Source organism: Rhinoraja longicauda, chromosome 2, assembly GCF_053455715.1.
Source record: "Rhinoraja longicauda isolate Sanriku21f chromosome 2, sRhiLon1.1, whole genome shotgun sequence".
Classification (NCBI taxonomy): domain Eukaryota; kingdom Metazoa; phylum Chordata; class Chondrichthyes; order Rajiformes; family Arhynchobatidae; genus Rhinoraja; species Rhinoraja longicauda.
In genome coordinates, this window is record NC_135954.1 from 80,939,266 (window position 1) to 80,959,023 (window position 19,758).

The following is a 19,758-nucleotide window of genomic DNA, read 5'->3' on the forward strand; positions in this document are numbered from 1 at the left end:
ATTTGATAAATTCCATCCTGTCTAAACCTTTCGCACTATGACATTCACAGTCAATATTGGGAAAGTTAAAATCCCCTGCTATGACAACCTTCTTAGACATGCAGCTGCCTGCAATCCCCTGGCATATTTGCTCTTCTAATTCCCGTTGACAATATGGGGGCCTGTAGTACACCCCCAACAAAGTGATCATCCCTTTCCTGTTCCTCAGTTCCATCCATATAACCTCACTAGACGAACCACCCTTGTTGTCACTTCCGACCACCGCCATGAAACCCCCCTTAAACAATAATGCAACATCCCCTTCTCTTTTACATCTCCCCCCCCCCCCCCCGAAAAAAACCCCACTGTCTCCTGAACACCTGTACCTTGGAACATTGGGCTGCCAGTCCTGCTCCTCTCTTAACCAGGTTTCTGTAATGAGTACAACAACCCAGTCCAATGTACCCATCTGTTTTACCGATCAGGCCTCTTGCATTAAACTTGGTGCAATATATAGCAACAGTCCTTCCTCACTCACTGCCTTTTTCCGGCCTATTCTGTCCACTAACCTTTCTCTCATCAGTCTCCACACCAACATCTGGACTCTCAACTGCCTCGGTCCTGTATAGGATCCCACCTCCCCTGCCGGTACAATGAAATTCATTTTTATATACAATTCAGTACAGGTACATAAGCACTTGGATACATCTTAGATAAGCATCCAGCCACAATGCATGTGTTTAGCATTAGTACACTGAGACAGTATGCAGAGTTGCCAGATTTGCCGCCCATTTCCAATCCCAGCTGGTACAAATCGATTTATTCACAAAATGCTGGAGTAAATCAGCAGGGCAGGCAGCATCTTGGGAGAGAAGGAATGGGTGACGTTTCGGGTCGAGACCCTTCTTGAGACCGGTGTACCTTCTTCAGACCGGTGTACCTTTTACTAGTGACGATATTAAGCAAGGGATGTGTCTGGCATCCCATAATGAAACACATCCCTTGGCATTGTTGCAGATCAGTGTTCCCATAATGTTTCTTCAGTGGATGACTAACATGTATCCCTCAATAAACAGCACTAAAAAGATGAATTGGTCATTATTACTTCAGCTATTTGTGCAGTTTATCTCGGGCAATGTCTATATCACAGCAGTGCACTTCAGCAATATTTCAACTGTTTAAACCACTCCAGGGAACCAGAATATGAAGTATGTATAGGGACAAGATAGCCTATGCTGAGATTATTTGTGCAAATACAATTCATCCTCAATACATAAAGTCGTGGGAAGAGAGTTAATTAGAAGAGCACAACTGAGAGAGATTATAACAATAATCAATATAGATTAGATCTGGCATAATCCGTGCAAATTGAATCTGTGGGTCATAAAGACCTTTGGAGAGTTTAAGGAGAGGCAACCTGAGACCATGAGAATGATACTCAGAAATTAAGGAGAAGAATATGGTTGAGAAAAGTTAACTTGTTTCTTTCACAAAATGCTGGAGTAACTCAGCAGGTTAGGCAGCATCTCGGGAGAGAAGGAATGGGTGACGTTTCGGGTCGAGACCCTTCTTCAGACGTCTCGACCCGAAACGTCACCCATTCCTTCTCTCCCGAGATGCTGCCTGACCTGCTGAGTTACTCCAGCATTTTGTGAATAAATCGATTTGTACCAGCATCTGCAGTTATTTTCTTATTAACTTGTTTCTTGTTCTTTAGTTCAAATTGAAGTTTGCAAAGTGATTGAATTAAAGTTTTCAATATCATGATATGGAAAAAATAATTTAAGATGATTTCTGGTCTTTCCTTTAAAAATGATTTAGAAGTATACATTTTAAGCAATATTCTAACTAGAAGTATACATTTTAAGCAATATTCTAACGATTAACTAATCAAATGAAGATGGTTTTGTTATTTTATACAGCAGTGGCCTTTTAAAATATTATGCAAATATGGAGGGTGTTGCTCCACATATAAAATTTGTGGGTTAAGGGTCTACAAGATTGTTCAGTTGTAGCTTCACGCACCATTAAAATTCCAGTTATGTCATTTCTTAATTCTTTCTTCTTCAAACTCGGAAAAACCAAAAACAGGAGAAAATGTTTGCTGTGCGGCAGCTGCTGATGTGTGTGGGTCTGTATATGCATCTTTGCTTCCACCGATCAAAGCTATCATTGTGTGTTCAGTACCCTTGTCATTCTCCGCACATATCATCCACCCAGATTCACTCCAATAAAAACTCAGCTGTATCTTTGTGCCTTAGATTCAAATGTATTAGTGCATTTATTTTGCTGCAAACTTTCAACAGATTATCAGAGGCTGAATGAGTTACAATTGATTTATACAGATATCAAACTATAGCTTAATGAAGGACAGCATAACATTCATGAGGATTCATGGGTATCACAATCGTAAGAATTAGGAGCAGCAATAGATCACTTGTCCCTTAAGCCTGCTCTACCATTTAACAAGATCATGGCCGATTTGATTGTAACTTCAATCTGACATTCTCTGTCAATTCCGGTAACCTCCCATTCCCTTGCTAATCAAAAATCTATTGATCACTACCTTTAAAAATATTCAATGAATCTGCTTCCTTTGCACAAAAGAGTTCCAGGGATCTGGAAGAGAAAAGAGAAATCACTTCATTCTGCCATAATTGGGTAGCCCCTTGTTTTTACAGTGACCTTTAGTTTTAGATTAATATATCCTCAATTCTGAACTCAAAATATAATTGATCAACCTGGAAATTTTCTGAAGTGGTTTTTAATTTTTTGAGACCTTTTTGTAATAATACAGCATCATTCGACTTTGATGGAAGCCGACCAATGTATTTTCCTCTTAATCACTGCATTTCCAATTGATAGCTGGCATATTCCTCACCTCACGCTGCATCTCCCTCGCTACCAAATTACTGCTATTATAACATCCAGCCTGATGTTGTACATTAGCGCCACAACCATCTCAACAAAAGGTCAAGCCTTCTGCTTATGCTTAATTTTTTCCCAGTAACTGTTTCCATATTTCTCACCTTGTTCCTATTATTCCACATAACTTAGTTTTTTACACCACTCCTACCTGTAATTAATTCACAAGAAATTATTTTGTATGTTTTCAGTGTTTAATAGTGTAAATTTTCATCCAGCAATAATATTTAATGATGTGATGCTTGCTTGCTACAGATGAAATGTATAATCTGGTAATGGCTAAAAATTCATCCAGGAATTTGACCCATACTCAGTTGGACCATCTGTGATAATGATCTTATCATCAATTGGTGAACAATTCCTGAACAATACTGCATGATAGCAATTTCCAGCTACGAATCCAAGCAACAGTTAAAGAGTTTAGTTGTTTAGTTTCAGCTGCACTTTGCTTTATGTACCTGATGCAATACAAGTGCAATATGGCTCGAATAACCATTAGTGATGTTGTAACAACTGCACCACTTGTCACTCTTTACTGTGACAGGTGCTTCAAGGCATCGAGCTATGCTTGTCAAATAAATGATCAATTGGGTGACGGTAAAGAAAAACAAAAGCTGTTGAACTTGCTGAGAAAATAAAGACATTGCGCACTCCAACAACAGATGTGTTGTTTAGCTTTGGGTTGTGTAAGCCACTATATTTGGACTCTAAATTGTTCATTCATAAGATTCAAAACAATCAGTAATATGTGATCCTTATTAAACAGAATTAATGATGATTATATATACAGCTGAATGATTTTTAGCTCCTTTTGTGTATTATCTCCAAGAAGGGTGGAACAACACTGGGGAAGCACAATGGTCCAGCTGGTAGAGTTGCTGCCTCACAGCACCAGAGACATCCTCAGGTGTTGTCTGTGTGGAATTTGCAAGTTCTCCCTATGTTATTTTCCAAGTGTTACAGCTTTCTCCCACATTCCAAAGATGTGCAAGTTGAAGGTAATAATAATAATTATTATAATTTTATTTGTCATATGTAGGTTGGCACAGGGTCAACGATACAATGAAATGTATTTGACAACGGGTCACCTCAGCAGTAATATTCCAAGGATTGGGTTAATTGGGTTCTGTGAAATCACCCCCAGTGCATAGGGAGTGGATGAGAAAATGGGATAACATAGAACTGGTGTGAATGGGTGATGATGGTCAGTGTGAACTTGGTGGCCTGTATCCCTGCCATATCTCGAAACTAAATAAAACTAGTGTACAAAATATTTTGCACATATAATCTTGGTTGGCATGGGCAAGTTGGTCCGAAGGGCCTGTTTCCGTGCTGTATGACTCTATATATGTTTACGAGGGAAAAAAAGATGCTTGAAAACAGAAACCACTAAATGTATTCAGTCCTGCAATTTTTAGAGCAAATATTATCGACCTATGGAAGTGAACCAAAGGATGTAAATTTACATCTATTGTTTGCCACAGGATAAATGATAAGGGAATAGCAAATAGGGATGATTTGCCCCTCAAGAAGAAACATTGTAGAGTGAGCATCTCCATCAGGTTGCTGCTAGCTTATGTAAAGGCAATGCTCGCATAAGCAATTTGAAAAGTCCGGGAGCAGAGCAAGGATGCCCGTTGGCTGAGCAGAAAAGTAAGTGCTAATTACAGTTGAACAGGCAGTTTAAAAAGAGCGCCAAAAGGAAGCTAGTAGTCAATTTGAAAAGTCCGGGAGCAGAGCAAGGACGCCCGTTGGCTGAGCAGAAAAGTAAGTGCTAATTACAGTTGAACAGGCAGTTTAAAAAGAGCGCCAAAAGGAAGCTAGTAGTCAATTTGAAAAGTCCGGGAGCAGAGCAAGGACGCCCGTTGGCTGAGCAGAAAAGTAAGTGCTAATTACAGTTGAACAGGCAGTTTAAAAAGAGCGCCAAAAGGAAGCTAGTAATCAATTTGAAAAGTCCGGGAGCAGAGCAAGGACGCCCGTTGGCTGAGCAGAAAAGTAAGTGCTAATTACAGTTGAACAGGCAGTTTAAAAAGAGCGCCAAAAGGAAGCTAGTAGTCAATTTGAAAAGTCCGGGAGCAGAGCAAGGACGCCCGTTGGCTGAGCAGAAAAGTAAGTGCTAATTTAAGTGAGAAGTCAGGTAAATTGGACAATCAGGCAATTTAATTGGTGATATAAGCAAGACTTGCAAAAGGGTGCAGCCCAGTGAGGGAAGTGCGAGTCTTTGGCTGAGGTGAGGAGGATACAATTGTTTTAAGCCAGAGCTGGTTATAGGCACAAGGTGATGGCGGAAAAGTTGGTGCAGTGTGTTTCCTGCAAGATGTGGGAAGACAGGGACGTCGCTGGAGCTTCTGGGAGCTACACCTGCAAGAACTGTGTCCAGGTGCAGCTCCTGAAGGGACGTGTGGTGGAGTTGGAGAGGCAGTTGGATGACCTCAGGGCCATCCGGGAATGCGAGAGTTTCCTTGACAGGACCTATTGTGAGGCTGTCACGCCAAGGGTCCAGGACGAGCGAAGGTGGGAGACTGTTTCAGGGGGGAGTGGACGTGGACGTGGACTACAGGAGACCCCAGTGGCTGTGCCTATTGCAAATAGGTATACCCTCTTGGGAACTGTCGGGGCAGAAGACGTTTCCAGTCCGAGTGGCGGACCTGTTGGCAAGGATACTCGACAGGGGAGACCGAAGTCTGGAAGAGCCGTAGTGGTCGGTGACTCCATAGTCCGAGGGACAGACAGAAGATTCTGTGGCAGCAGGAGGGACTTGAGGATGGTCTGTTGCCTCCCTGGTGCCAGGGTTCAACACATCACGGACCGGCTTCAGAAAATCCTGGTGAGGGAAGGCGATCAACCTGAAGTCGTTGTGCACGTGGGCACGAATGACGTCGGGCGGAAGAGGAAGGAGGTGCTACAGCGGGAGTTTAGAGAGTTGGGAAAAACACTGAGAAGTAGGACGTCGAAGGTGGTTATCTCTGGACTGCTACCGGTACCTCGTGCTGGTGAGGCCAGGAACAGAGAGATAGAGGGAATGAATTTATGGCTGAGGGACTGGTGCAGAGAGCAGGGATTTAGATTTCTGGACCACTGGGATCTCTTCTGGGCTAGGGGTGACTTGTACAAAAGGGACGGGTTGCATCTTAACAGCAGGGGGACAAACATTCTGGCAGGCAGGTTTGCTAGTGTGACACCTGTGGCTTTAAACTAAGTAGTGGGGGCGAGGGGTTAACAAATTGTGAATATGAAGATGAGGTAAAAGGGAATACAGGAGATATTGCAAAAGACTCTCGGAAGAATGGGAACAGAAGTTCTAGAGGGGAAAAGAAATTAAGGGCAGGGCCAATTGTGAACGATGTGAGAGGGGAGGTAAATACAGAAGTTAAAGTGTTGTACTTAAATGCGCGTAGTATAAAAAATAAAGTGGATGAGCTTGAGGCTCAGTTAGTCATGGGCAAGTATGATGTTGTAGGGATCACTGAGACATGGCTACAAGAGGACCAGGGCTGGGAACTGAATATTCAGGGGTACACAACGTATAGAAAAGACAGACAGGTGGGCAGAGGGGGTGGGGTTGCTCTGATGGTAAGGAATGATATTCATTCCCTTGCAAGGGGTGACATAGAATCAGGAGATGTTGAATCAGTATGGATAGAAATGTCCGGGAATTTCTAAAATTGGAAGGAGGCCCTAGCAGGGAAGACGGTAGAACAGCAATGGCAGGTATTCCTGGGAATAATGCAGAGGTTGCAGGATCAATTTATTCCAAAGAGGTGGAAAGACTCTAAGGGGAGTAAGAAACACCTGTGGCTGACGAGGGAAGTCAGGGACAGCATAAAAATTAAGGAGAGGAAGTATAACATAGCAAAGAAGAGTGGGAAGACAGGGGATTGGGACTCTTTTAAAGAGCAACAAAAGTTAACTAAAAAGGCAATACGGGGAGAAAAGATGAGGTACGAGGGTAAACTAGCCAATAATATAAAGGAGGATAGCAAAAGTTTTTTTAGGTACGTGAAGAGGAAAAAAATAGTCAAGGCAAATGTGGGTCCCTTGAAGACAGAAGCAGGGGAATTTATTATGGGGAACAAAGAAATGGCAGACGAGTTAAACCGTTACTTTGGATCTGTCTTCACTGAGGAAGATACACACAATCTCCCAAATGTTCTAGGGGCCGGAGAACCTAGGGTGATGGAGGAACTGAAGGAAATCCACATTAGGCAGGAAATGGTTTTGGGTAGACTGATGGGACTGAAGGCTGATAAATCCCCAGGGCCTGATGGTCTGCATCCCAGAGTACTTAAGGAGGTGGCTCTAGAAATAGTGGAAGCATTGGAGATCATTTTTCAATGTTCTATAGATTCAGGATTAGTTCCTGTGGATTGGAGGATAGCAAATGTTATCCCACTTTTTAAGAAAGGAGGGAGAGAGAAAACGGGTAATTATAGACCAGTTAGTCTGACATCAGTGGTGGGGAAGATGCTGGAGTCAATTATAAAAGACGAAATTGCTGAGCATTTGGATAGCAGTAACGGGATCATTCCGAGTCAGCATGGATTTACGAAGGGGAAATCATACTACCAAATCTACTGGAATTTTTTGAGGATGTAACTAGGAAAATTGACAAGGGAGAGTCAGTGGATGTGGTGTACCTCGACTTTCAGAAAGCCTTCGACAAGGTCCCACATAGGAGATTAGTGGGCAAAATTAGGGCACATGGTATTGGGGGTAGGGTACTGACATGGATAGAAAATTGGTTGACAGACAGAAAGCAAAGAGTGGGGATAAATGGGTCCCTTTCGGAATGGCAGGCAGTGACCAGTGGGGTACCGCAAGGTTCGGTGCTGGGACCCCAGCTATTTACGATATACATTAATGACTTAGACGAAGGGATTAAAAGTACCATTAGCAAATTTGCAGATGATACTAAGTTGGGGGGTAGTGTGAATTGTGAGGAAGATGCAATAAGGCTGCAGGGTGACTTGGACAGGTTGTGTGAGTGGGCGGATACATGGTAGATGCAGTTTAATGTAGATAAGTGTGAGGTTATTCACTTTGGAAGCAAGAATAGAAAGTCAGATTATTATCTGAATGGTGTCAAGTTAGGAGGAGGGGGAGTTCAACGAGATCTGGGTGTCCTAGTGCATCAGTCAATGAAAGGAAGCATGCAGGTACAGCAGGCAGTGAAGAAAGCCAATGGAATGTTGGCCTTCGTAACAAGAGGAGTTGAGTATAGGAGCAAAGAGGTCCTTCTACAGTTGTACCGGGCCCTGGTGAGACCGCACCTGGAGTACTGTGTGCAGTTTTGGTCTCCAAATTTGAGGAAGGATATTCTTGCTATGGAGGGCGTGCAGCGTAGGTTCACTAGGTTAATTCCCGGAATGGCGGGACTGTCGTATGTTGAAAGGCTGGAGCGATTGGGCTTGTATACACTGGAATTTAGAAGGATGAGGGGGGATCTTATTGAAACATATAAGATAATTAGGGGATTGGACACATTAGAGGCAGATAACATGTTCCCAATGTTGGGGGAGTCCAGAACAAGGGGCCACAGTTTAAGAATAAGGGGTAGGCCATTTAGAACGGAGATGAGGAAGAACTTTTTCAGTCAGAGGGTGGTGAAGGTGTGGAATTCTCTGCCTCAGAAGGCAGTGGAGGCCAGTTCGTTGGATGCTTTCAAGAGAGAGCTGGATAGAGCTCTTAAGGATAGCGGAGTGAGGGGGTATGGGGAGAAGGCAGGAACGGGGTACTGATTGAGAGTGATCAGCCATGATCGCATTGAATGGCGGTGCTGGCTCGAAGGGCTGAATGGCCTACTCCTGCACCTATTGTCTATTGTCTATTGTCTATTGTCTATTGTCTATTGTTCTGAAACACCTGAAACTAGATTTTTCTCAATGAACTTTGATAATGCAGAGAAACAATTGTTTTGGATATACTGAATAGAGCTCAATTATTTAATTTTTAAAAAATTGTGTGCAAAATTAACAACATTTCAGCAATGTTTTCCTGTTTGCACATTTTTTTTACTCTGCAATCAGATTTGGTTAAGTTTGTGAACCACCAGTGATGGGAATGAGATTTTAAGGCGTATCATCATATCATATATATACAGCCGGAAACAGGCCTTTTCGGCCCTCCAAGTCCGTGCCGCCCAGCGATCCCCGCACATTAACACTATCCTACACCCACTAGGGACAATTTTTACATTTACCCAGCCAATTAACCTACATACCTGTACGTCTTTGGAGTGTGGGAGGAAACCGAAGATCTCGGAGAAAACCCACGCAGGTCACGGGGAGAACGTACAAACTCCTTACAGTGCAGCACCCGTAGTCAGGATCGAACCTGAGTCTCCGGCGCTGCATTCGCTGTAAAGCAGCAACTCTACCGCTGCGCTACCGTGCCGCCCGTACCGTACTGGGATACAAAAGAGGAGCAATGAAAAGACACAAAAAGTAGTTGTAATAATCTTGTTTGTATCCTGAACTGAATAGTTAACATTGCTTGGCAACCTTATGTCCACATGGCAGCTTCATGTAATTGACAGTTATGAGTCTCCACCCAAGTGAAGATAAAGCAGTAATATGCAGAATCGATGTATCTAAAACAGTATTTAAGTAATATGGCTGCCTGATGATGTAATCCTGCCGCATGTCAGCCTTGACGCAGTTATATCGCCCACCAGGTTGTGCATTCAAGCCCCAGTCCACTAGCTTCAACACAAAATCTAGGCTTAAATCCAATACAAGTCTGAAGGAGACTCCACTTGTACACCTTCCTTCTTTTTCTGTGAGGGAGTAAAAAAAAAACAGCACTATTTGAAGAAGACAAGTGAGCTTTTTATCCTAGACAACACTGAGACAGATGGATTTGTCATTTATCATACTGATGTGGAATCTTGGTTCCATCTTGTTTCCATTTCATATGAGTACAATTGTTACGGCAGTTTGGGTAACAGAAATTCATCCTTTATGGAATTCACAAACCCATACCAAAAAAAGACTTACATAAAAATAATCACTCTTTCAGAATTTAAGCAAAAAATAACATAACATACGCAGAGAACTGGACTGGTTCACAAGGACAACAATTGCAGGCTGTAAATTCACGGCAGGAGGCCACTTAAGGGATTTGCTTTGAAAATTGACAAGGCAATCTCCTCCATTGACACTTGTTCAATGGTTTTTTTATCGAAGGATTATGTACTTTATCTACCTACGATACAATCAAAATTCCCTTCCCTTCCCTTGTAGACATGGGGACATTACTATTGAGAGACAAACTTCCCATAGGAATGCATCTCAACGTATATTGTGGTATACAATGGGGAAAAGGGACATGGTCCCTCTGTACATTGAGTGTGTGGGGGGGGGTTACACTTCAAAATTATTTTTCTGACTGTAAAACACTTTGGGTTCTCTATGATTAGGAAAACACTATACTTAATAATAATAATAATAATAATAATAATAATATTCATTTATTGTCATTGCAACGAGTACAACGAAATTAAAAAATAGCCAATCCTGACGGTGCGTACAAACATATATGCAATAAATGCAAAAACAAATAAATACATAAATACAATTATATTAAGTACAAGATTTTTTAACGGTGTTGCCTAGTGCAAAGGTAGTGTTCAGTTCTCGTATGGCCCTGGGGTAAAAACTGTTCTTAAGTCTGTTTGTTCGGGATTTGATCGACCTGAAACGTCGACCAGAGGGCAGATGAACAAACAGACGGTGGCCGGGGTGGGATGGATCTTTTATTATTTTGCCTGCTCTACTGAGGCAGCGTAGGCTGAACAGGTGCTCCAGGGAGGGCAGTGAGCAGCCGATGATCTTCTGGGCCGTCGTGATGACCCTCTGAAGGGCCTTCCTGTCCTTTTCTGAGCAGCTGGCATACCATGTGGTTATACAGTATGCCAGCACACTCTCGATGGAGCAGCGATAGAAGGACAACATGAGCTTCTCCTGCAGGTTGGTTTTCCTGAGGATCCTCAGGAAGTGGAGTCTCTGCTGTACCTTCTTTACTGTGGTGATGGTGTTGGTAGACCAGGTAAGATCCTCTGCGATGTGCGTACCCAGGAACCTGAAAGCGGGTACCCTTTCCACACAGACCCCATTGATGTAGAGTGGGTCGTATTCTACACTGGTTTTTCTAAAGTCAATTATAAGTTCCTTTGTTTTGGAGGAGTTCAGGACCAGATTGTTCACTGAACACCATGCTGCCAGCCTTTGGATTTCATCCCTATAGGCTGTCTCATCTCCTCCTGAGATGAGTCCAACCACAGTCGTGTCATCCGCGAACTTGATGATGGTGTTGGTGGGATGGGTGGGGGCGCAGTCGTGAGTGTAGAGGGAGTAAAGGATGGGGCTCAACACACAGCCCTGTGGTGAGCCGGTGCTCAGTGTAATGGTGGAGGAGAGGTGAGGGCCTATTTTGACGGTCTGGGGGCGGTTGGTCAGGAAGTCCTTGATCCATTGGCAGATGGTTTGGGAAAATCCAAGGTCGGAAAGTTTGGTGACCAGTCTGCTCGGGATGACCGTGTTAAAGGCAGAGCTGAAGTCGAGGAAGAGCATCCTCACATAGCTCCCCTGGTGTTCAAGGTGGGTCAGTGCAGTGTGAAGAGCAGTGTCGATGGCATCCCCTGTAGACCTATTTGCTCTGTAGGCAAACTGGTGTGGGTCGAAGGTGGGTGGGAGGCTGGCTTTGATGTGCTGCAGGACCAGTCTCTCGAAGCACTTTGTGATGACCGGTGTGAGTGCTACCGGACGGTAGTCGTTAAGGCCGCTGATGACAGACTTTTTCGGCAGTGGGATGATTGTGGCGGACTTCAGGCAGGGAGGGATGGTGGATTTTAAAAGGGACAGGTTGAAGATTTTTGTGAAGACCTCAGATAATTGGTCTGCACATTCCCTCAGCACTCTGCCCGTCACACCATCGGGGCCTGCAGCTTTCCTGGGATTCACTGCTCTGAGCACGCGCTTAACATCATACTCCTGCACAGTGAAGGTGTTGCTGTCAGGTGCTGGAGAGGGTGTTATGTCTGCCACTGTAGCTTTCACCTCGAAACGAGCAAAGAAACAGTTAAGTTCCTCTGCCAGCGAGGCGTCGCCGTCAGCAGTCGTGCGGTTGCTGGTCTTGTAGTTGGTGATGTGCTGGATGCCTTGCCATACCCGCCGTGGGTCATTGTTGGTAAAGTGGTCTTCAATCTTCCTCTTGTAGGACGCTTTGGCATCCTTGATGCCTCTCTTCAGGTTGGTTCTAGCAGCACTGTATAGAGCTCTATCACTAGACCTGAAGGCGGTGTTACGGTCCTTGAGGAGAGACCTGACATCCTTTGTCATCCAGGGTTTCTGATTGGGATACAACCGGATGCGTTTGTCGACGGTGACATTGTCAACACAGTTTTGGATGAAGCAAAGTACAGTTGATGTGTACTCCTCCAAGTCCTGATCCTCAAAAATATCCCAGTTGGTCCTTTCGAAGCAATCCTGCAGCTGCGAGGAAGCTCCTTCAGGCCATGTCTTAACAGTCTTTATGGTGCCTGGAGCTTTCCTCCTGAGTGGGGTGTATGCTGGAGTTAGGAATATGGACAGGTGATCTGACTGCCCCAGGTGTGGTAGTGGTGCTGTCCTGAAACCCTTCTTGATATTTGAATAAACCTTGTCTAGTGTGTTTTTCCCCCTGGTAGCACATCTTATGTGTTGTTCAAGTTTCGGGAGAACTGACTTTAGGTCTACATGGTTAAAGTCCCCGGCTATGATATGGGCTGCTTCTGGATATGTGCTCTGTTGTGAGTTTATTGCACCGAGCAGGTAGCCTAAAGCTGTGCTAGCGTTAGCATTCGGTGGGATGTAGACTGCTGTTACTATAACCCCTGTAAATTCGCGAGGAAGGTAAAAAGGCCTGCATTTAACTGTTAGGGACTCCAGATCAGGAGAACAATGGCTATCTATGATTTGGATGTTAGTGCACCAGTTGTTGTGCACGTAAATGCATAACCCCCCCCCCCCCCTTGCTCTTACCGGAGTCGATGTTTCTGTCCCAACGAAACGCTGTACGCCCGGCTAGCTCAATGGCTCCGTCTGGGATAAGTGGATGAAGCCATGTCTCTGTTACTAAGAGAATGCAACAGTCCTCCACGAGTTTGTTTGCTGATATCTGTAGTTTTAGTTCGTCCATTTTGTTGATGATGGATCTGGCGTTGGTGAGAAACATGCTGGGTAGCGGTGGTTTGTGTGGCTGTCTCTTTAGCTGACTCTACCTTTTGTATGGTCATTGAAACATGTATTGGAATAAAAAGTCTGACCTTCCATTATTTTCATTGGGAGTCTTGACTTTAGGACTAAGGACATAATTTATTGTGGTCTTCGGTAAGACACTCGTTGTTCCTTCAAAATCGTATGAGAATTATAGAATAATAGAGTCTTGCCACTTGTGGAGAAGTGCAAAACCAGGAGTTGTGAATTCAAGTTGGTCACTTAAAGTCATGCAATCCAAAGGGTGGTGAGAATGTGCACTGCAGTACTATAGGTCTGGTTTACACATTTAACGATAAGCGCGGGCGAGAGAAGGGAATTCAGGATAATGTGGATGGTTGCATGTGGAAGAACGGGAGAAATTTTAAATGGACCATGTAAGCTGATCAGCAGTGTTGCAGTGCTAATTTTCTTTAGGTGCCGGAGTTGTCACTGGTGCCGGAGCGGCCGCTGTTAAATTCCCCGCTAGTTGAAAGTCCCTGCTGTTTACTTTGGCTTTTGTTTTTACAGAGGTGCCGGAGCGGCGCTCCAGTGAGCTCCGGCAGCACTGCACCCCTTCTGATCAGTGTTAGTTGAGCTGAATGACTTGTATTTTAGTCTTGAGACTTTGGAGATATAGCACAGAAATAGGCCCTTCAGCCCACCGAGACCGTGCCAACAGGTGATCACCCCATACACGAGCACTATCCTACACCCGAGGAACAATTTTAACATTTTTTTAACCGAATCCAATTAACCTACAAACCTGTGCCTCTTTGGAGTGTGGGAGGATACCGTAACACCCAGAGAAAACTCCCGCAGACACAGGGAGAACGTACAAACTCCATACAGACAGCAACGATAGTCATGATCGAACCTAGATGCCTGGCACTGTAAGGAAGCAACTCTACCATTGTGGCACTGTGCCGCCCCCAAATCTCTTTCAGAAAACAGTCTGAAGGAGGGTCCCGACCCAAAGTGTTCTCTGTCCATTTCCCCCTCAGATTGTGCCTTCTCCGCTGAGTTCCTACAGCTGTTTTCTTTGCCCAAGATTCCTGTATCTGCAGAGGATATAGGTTTAATGTGAGTGGGGATTTTTTTTTAGGAACCTAAGAGGCAGCGATTTTACACAAAGGATGGCAGGTAAATGGAATGAGCGGCTTCAGGAGGTAGTGGAAACAGGCACTATTACAATGTTTAAATAACAATTGGACAGGTACATGGATAGGGTCGGTTTAGAGGGATATGGATCAAATGCAAGCAGGTGGGTCTAGTGTAAATGGGCACGTTGGGTCCATGCTGGGTGACTCTATGACTGACTCAATGCAGTCTCTACTCACTCCTTGCACTGTGATGGATGTTTATGTTAACTTTTACGTGGTTGTTTGGCTTGTTGCTTTTCACTTATTGTGGCTGTACGATAACTCAAATTTCACTGTACCTTAATTGGTACATGTGACAATAAACTGACCATGAAACCTTGAAACCTTATCTCTGTGCTGTATGTTCTACATTATACTCTCAACTTCATAGTCCACATTTGAGTTCAAACTCCAGTTTAAAATCGTGACTGCTCAAGTTAACTTGACTGCATTATCCTATTTGAAAGATTGCAAGGCATTCTCCTGCTACTGTGCGCAGCTTATAGTTCAGTTTAGTTTCAAGATACAGCGTGGAAACAAGCCCTTCGGCCCACCGAGTCCATGCCGACCAGCGATTACCCGTAACTAGTTCTATCCTACTTTTCTTCTGTAATGTAACCAAAACTAATTTGTCTGGTCATTTCATTTGTTGGAACATTCTCAAATGCAAATCAGGTTCATCCTCTAAAAGTAATTAATCTTTTGTCTTGCTTTTCAGGATAGTTTGAAGAAATAAGGTCCTAAATAATTGGAACTAATTTCTTTACAGAAGGAGCAAGTGCTAGAATGATCTATTATGCAATATAAACGTGCCAAATTGAAAGCGGCTGATCAAAATTGGCAGAAATCCGGGTGTATTTATGGTATTCCAATTAAAAATGTGAAAATGGGTATGACAAATACCATTAAAGGACAAAAAATGCAAAAGCGCCTATTTTTGTTTCCCCTTTGAAATCTATTTAAGACTCATGTGCATGATAGTCACACACTACACACTCACATTCTCTGTGATACAGTTAATTGCCCATGAGATGGACAGTAATGTGGGAGAAGGTGCACATTTGTCATGGCTTTTAGCATACTGTGTCTGTTTCTGGTATGAAGCGAATGTCAAGTGCTGAATTGGACAGTGGTGCGTGAAATCTAAGATAAACTTCATGCTTATTATTGTCATCATTGTTAGACCACCCTCTGGAAGATGGGAGGCATTGTGTGATTGTCATGTCGTGTGAATGTTTTTTTTAAGATAGACTGGAAATTTAAAGAAGCATTGTCTTTGAAAATAAGCTCTTGAGAAACCTTAATTTTGAGGGAACTGGCATGGTCCAGCAGATGCTTTATGAATGTAATAGTAACCTTGCTTTCAAATGAAAGCAATTGAATATATGTAAATGCTATGAATTTGTAAATAATAATGGGTTTGTGAAATGTGTTCTTGAAAATAATATCCTTTTCAAATACAGCTATCAAAATTAATGATTTGAAAGCTAATGAAAAATTAACACTTTTGAAACTAAAGTTTTCTGGGAATTATTGCCTTTCAATTACATCTTGGAATATTTCTAATGTTTTCTTCTTTGTGCATGTAGTGTGGAAGTTTAGCATAAAGCTTTTAGATGCAAAAGCATTTGCTGAATTTACTTGGACATGCACATCTGCACAAGTTTGGTTAAACAAATCAATGTGGCACCAGTGGTTAAAAGATCTATTTGCTGACGTAAATTGTCTTTATGTCTTGCACCATTTATCTGCTTAATCACCACCTCTTGATCTCTCTTTCTCTTTGTGTTTCTTGGTGTAAATTTGTCATCCATCTCATTTCTTATCTGACAATTGCTTATTTATTTGAATTCTGCTGAGTTTTATCATTGGTTAAACTCAGCCTGCTTCTTACCTCTCTTGGGACATTGTGTAAACTCCAGATATTTTTTTCATGAAGAATATTATTCCTCATCCTTGATCAGTAATGCTATTTGTACCCAGGTAGGTAATGGGAAAGCATTCTGTGTTTTGTATTGAATGGGTGCAGTGACATTAGTCACTAGTTGTACTTCCCTTCATGCATTATAATCTTTTGTAGCCAGTAAAACTGAATGCTCAATAATGATAAAAGTGATAGAAGTGACAGCATCGTGAGTGACCAAAGATTTTTTTCTTCCTAAGATTATTTTCTATTTATTATAACCTCTGCTTCCTCTTAATAGTTATCCTACCGTTCATAATTCCAGTAGTCTTTGGGAAGACATAGGGAAAGTTATTTATTGCCCAAACTATGTGTAATGCTTACTTACTATTATGTGGTCATATACAAAACCAATGCAATAGTAAACAAATTTGATTCTTGTCTGTTAGAAGATAAACACAGTACATCTACATACTAAAACTCTCGTTTGTTTGTTTGTTTGTTTGTTCCTGAACTACAGGCAAAACGGTACATGATAGCGCAACAATTTTAAGCCTACCTTACTAACCATCGTCCCTTTGGTGCAAATGGAAGAAGTTTCATTGAAATCGGTGTTATATTTTTAAAGTTATTCACATTTTAAAGTTTAAATCTATCTCCTAGGGAGGGGGAGGGAGGGAGGGGGGTGGAGGGAGGGAGGGGGAGGAGGGAGGGAGGGGGGAGGATAAGGGGGGTTGAGGGGAATGGAGTGGGGGGGAGGGGAAGGGAGGGAGAGGGTGCTGCACCAATGCAGGAGAGGTTTGGACCCAACGGGTCCACTTGGTCTAGTAATTACATAAATTTCAGCAGTAATTTATGTGGTCACAAGAATAATGCGTTGTTTGAAAAGGTTAGTTGACCAAATTCTTGCTTTTAACGGTTTACCTAAAATAGCAACGTGCATAGATTCTCGGTTGTGGCCTTGCTCTTGCAAGCAGAATGACAGTAATAATTACAGGAGCCAGGAACTGTGCCCCTAATTTCACAAAGCCTGGATGGTACGAGTGATGTTTGAACAGGATCAATCTTTCGGTAATTTATTTACCAGGTGTTGTAAAAATGTGGTGTGGGAAGTGAACTTTGAACAGTGATCTTAAACGTAATGCAAACCTCCATGCACTGGGGGAAGTAACTATTTTTATCTTGTACTCAAGAACAGTTTTAATTTCCAATTATGAAGTTTGGAATATCTTACAATGTCCCATTTAAATGTGTGTTGCAAAAAGGCCGCAGTGTTTAGAGTTTACATTTTTTGTAATATCTTTCAAGTGTATTTCTGCTTCTGGCATTCCGTAAGATTTTATATGCTTCCGAGCCTCGGCTAATGTGTTGGCCGAGAAATGTTTAGGTGGATTTCGAACAAATTTAAAAGATAGGCTGTTCTGTAGTTGCCAACGCAGCTTCTTATCTTTCCTGGAGCTTGTCAGCTAGAGTGATGAGGTGATGGTCTAATTTCCTTACAGAATATCTACTTTTATGGCCCAAAAGAAGTAACTGTAATTAATGCATTTCATTGAATGCCAAAAATTGTGAAAATGATTAATTGTGAATATGCATTATGATTGGTCAATCTTAGCCCATTAATAAATTAATGCAGCCCATCTATCCCTGAGGAGGAAAGTTTGATGAGACCACATGTGAATGATATTAAACTGTTTTTTAAATACAGGTGATATCAAAGGAATTTGAAACAAGCACCATAAATAGTCTTCTCAGAGAACAATGCTCATACAATTTTTCATTTTAAAATTGGTATGCTTGTGTTTTTAATTTGGTACAAACCAATCAAAATAATTAAATGACATCGACCATGCCCATTTATCAAAATTGGAAATAATTCTTTGGAGAGGAATGGTTTGGTTGAAAAAGCAAGGTTACAAGGCAGATTCTTTTGTCTCTTGTTTTGCAGTATGATTGAATTTGCAGTTTCCATTGTTATAGGGCTCAGTCCCAATATCCACATGGAAGTCCACGTAATTTTGGTCAAGGAAATAGAATTACTTATGGCTCCAGTCTGAGCGGAAATGTAACATCCATTTGCCATGTGCAATGCAGCAATGTCATTGATAGTGATTCAAGGCAGAACACAAATACCCCGTCACCTGTACCCACCTATCACTTGCCAGGCTTTGTTCCATCCCCACCTCTCTTTCAGCTTTCTCCCTTCTATTACAATCAGTCTGAAAAAGTGTGTTGACTCAGAACGTCACCTATCCATGTTCTGCAGAGATGCTGCCTGACCTGCTGAGTTAGTCCGGCACTTTGTGTCTACTGTGTAGGAAAGAACTGCAGATGCTGGTTTAAATCGAAGGTAGACACAAAATGCTGGAGTAACTCAGCAGGACAGGGTCTCTGCCCGAAACATCACGCATTCCTTCTCTCCAGAGATGCTGCCTGTCCCACTGAGTTACTCCAGTATTTTGTGTCTAAATTGTCGTCATCGCCTTACTTCAGCAAACTTCATTTCCTACAGCAGGCTGGGCATTGTGTGCTCGTGCATCCAAAATCAATTTTGTTTGGGTATGAGAAATTGAAAATCTCTCTGTCCTTTTCTTTCTGCCAGGATGAATATATTTTGGATAGATTTGATTAATGTTATTGAGATTCATTGTTTTAGATAAAAGGGCAGGTTGAATCTTTGGGAGTCACGGAAGACACAGTTTTGCCTGTAGGAAAGGAGAAACAATGACTCATGGTAAATAAACAGCTTTTGACAGAGTGCACAGAGGAAGTGGTAGACCTTCATCTTTATAGACCCAATGTCTTTGGTTAAAGAGCATTTACTTGATAAATCTTCACTGCAACAAAAAGTTTTATTTTGTACAGAGAAAAGAGAACAGCACAGGAACAAGCCCTTCAGCCGATGTAAATAACTTAAATGTCACTATCATGTCTGCTGCCACCACCACCCATGGCAGGCCTATCATTCCGTGTAAAAACCCTAGCCCCACAGATCTCCTTTAAATTTCTCCCATCTCACCTTGAAGCTGTGCCCTCCATTTCTACCCTGGGTTTTCAATTTCAATACTGATTGAGAGTGATCAGCCATGATCGCATTGAATGGCGGTGCTGGCTCGGGGCTGAATGGCCTACTCCTGCACTTATTGTCTATTGTCTATTGTTATCTACCATATCTGCGCCTCATTATATTATAAACATCGGTCTGGTCTCCCCTCAGCCTCCGATGCTTCAATACATATTTGTCCAACCTCGTTATAGCTAATACTGTCTGATCAACATCCTAATGAACTTCTTCTGCACCCTCTCCAATGCCTCCGCATCCTTCCTGAAATGGAACAATCAGAACCCCACACAATAGTTCAAATGCATCCGAACCAAAGTTTTAAACAGTTGCAGCATTACTCCCTGAATCTCAAGCTTAATGCCGCAACTGATCAAGGCAAGCATTTCATACAAGCATTTACCTTTATCAAAATCTCGACCTGCATTGCTACTTTCAGGGAGTTATGGACTTCGACCCCAAGATCCCTCTATACATGAATGCTTTTCAGGGTCCTGCCATTTACTGCATAGTATT

The 19,758-nt window shown here is 42.6% G+C and overlaps 1 protein-coding gene across 2 annotated transcripts in view; it reads left to right on the plus strand.

Annotated features, from left to right (window-relative positions):
- The window catches only part of dgkb (diacylglycerol kinase, beta), a 506,131-nt gene that overhangs the window by 329,759 nt on the left and 156,614 nt on the right, over nt 1-19,758 (plus strand). The gene's annotated exons all lie outside the window — the stretch shown is intronic.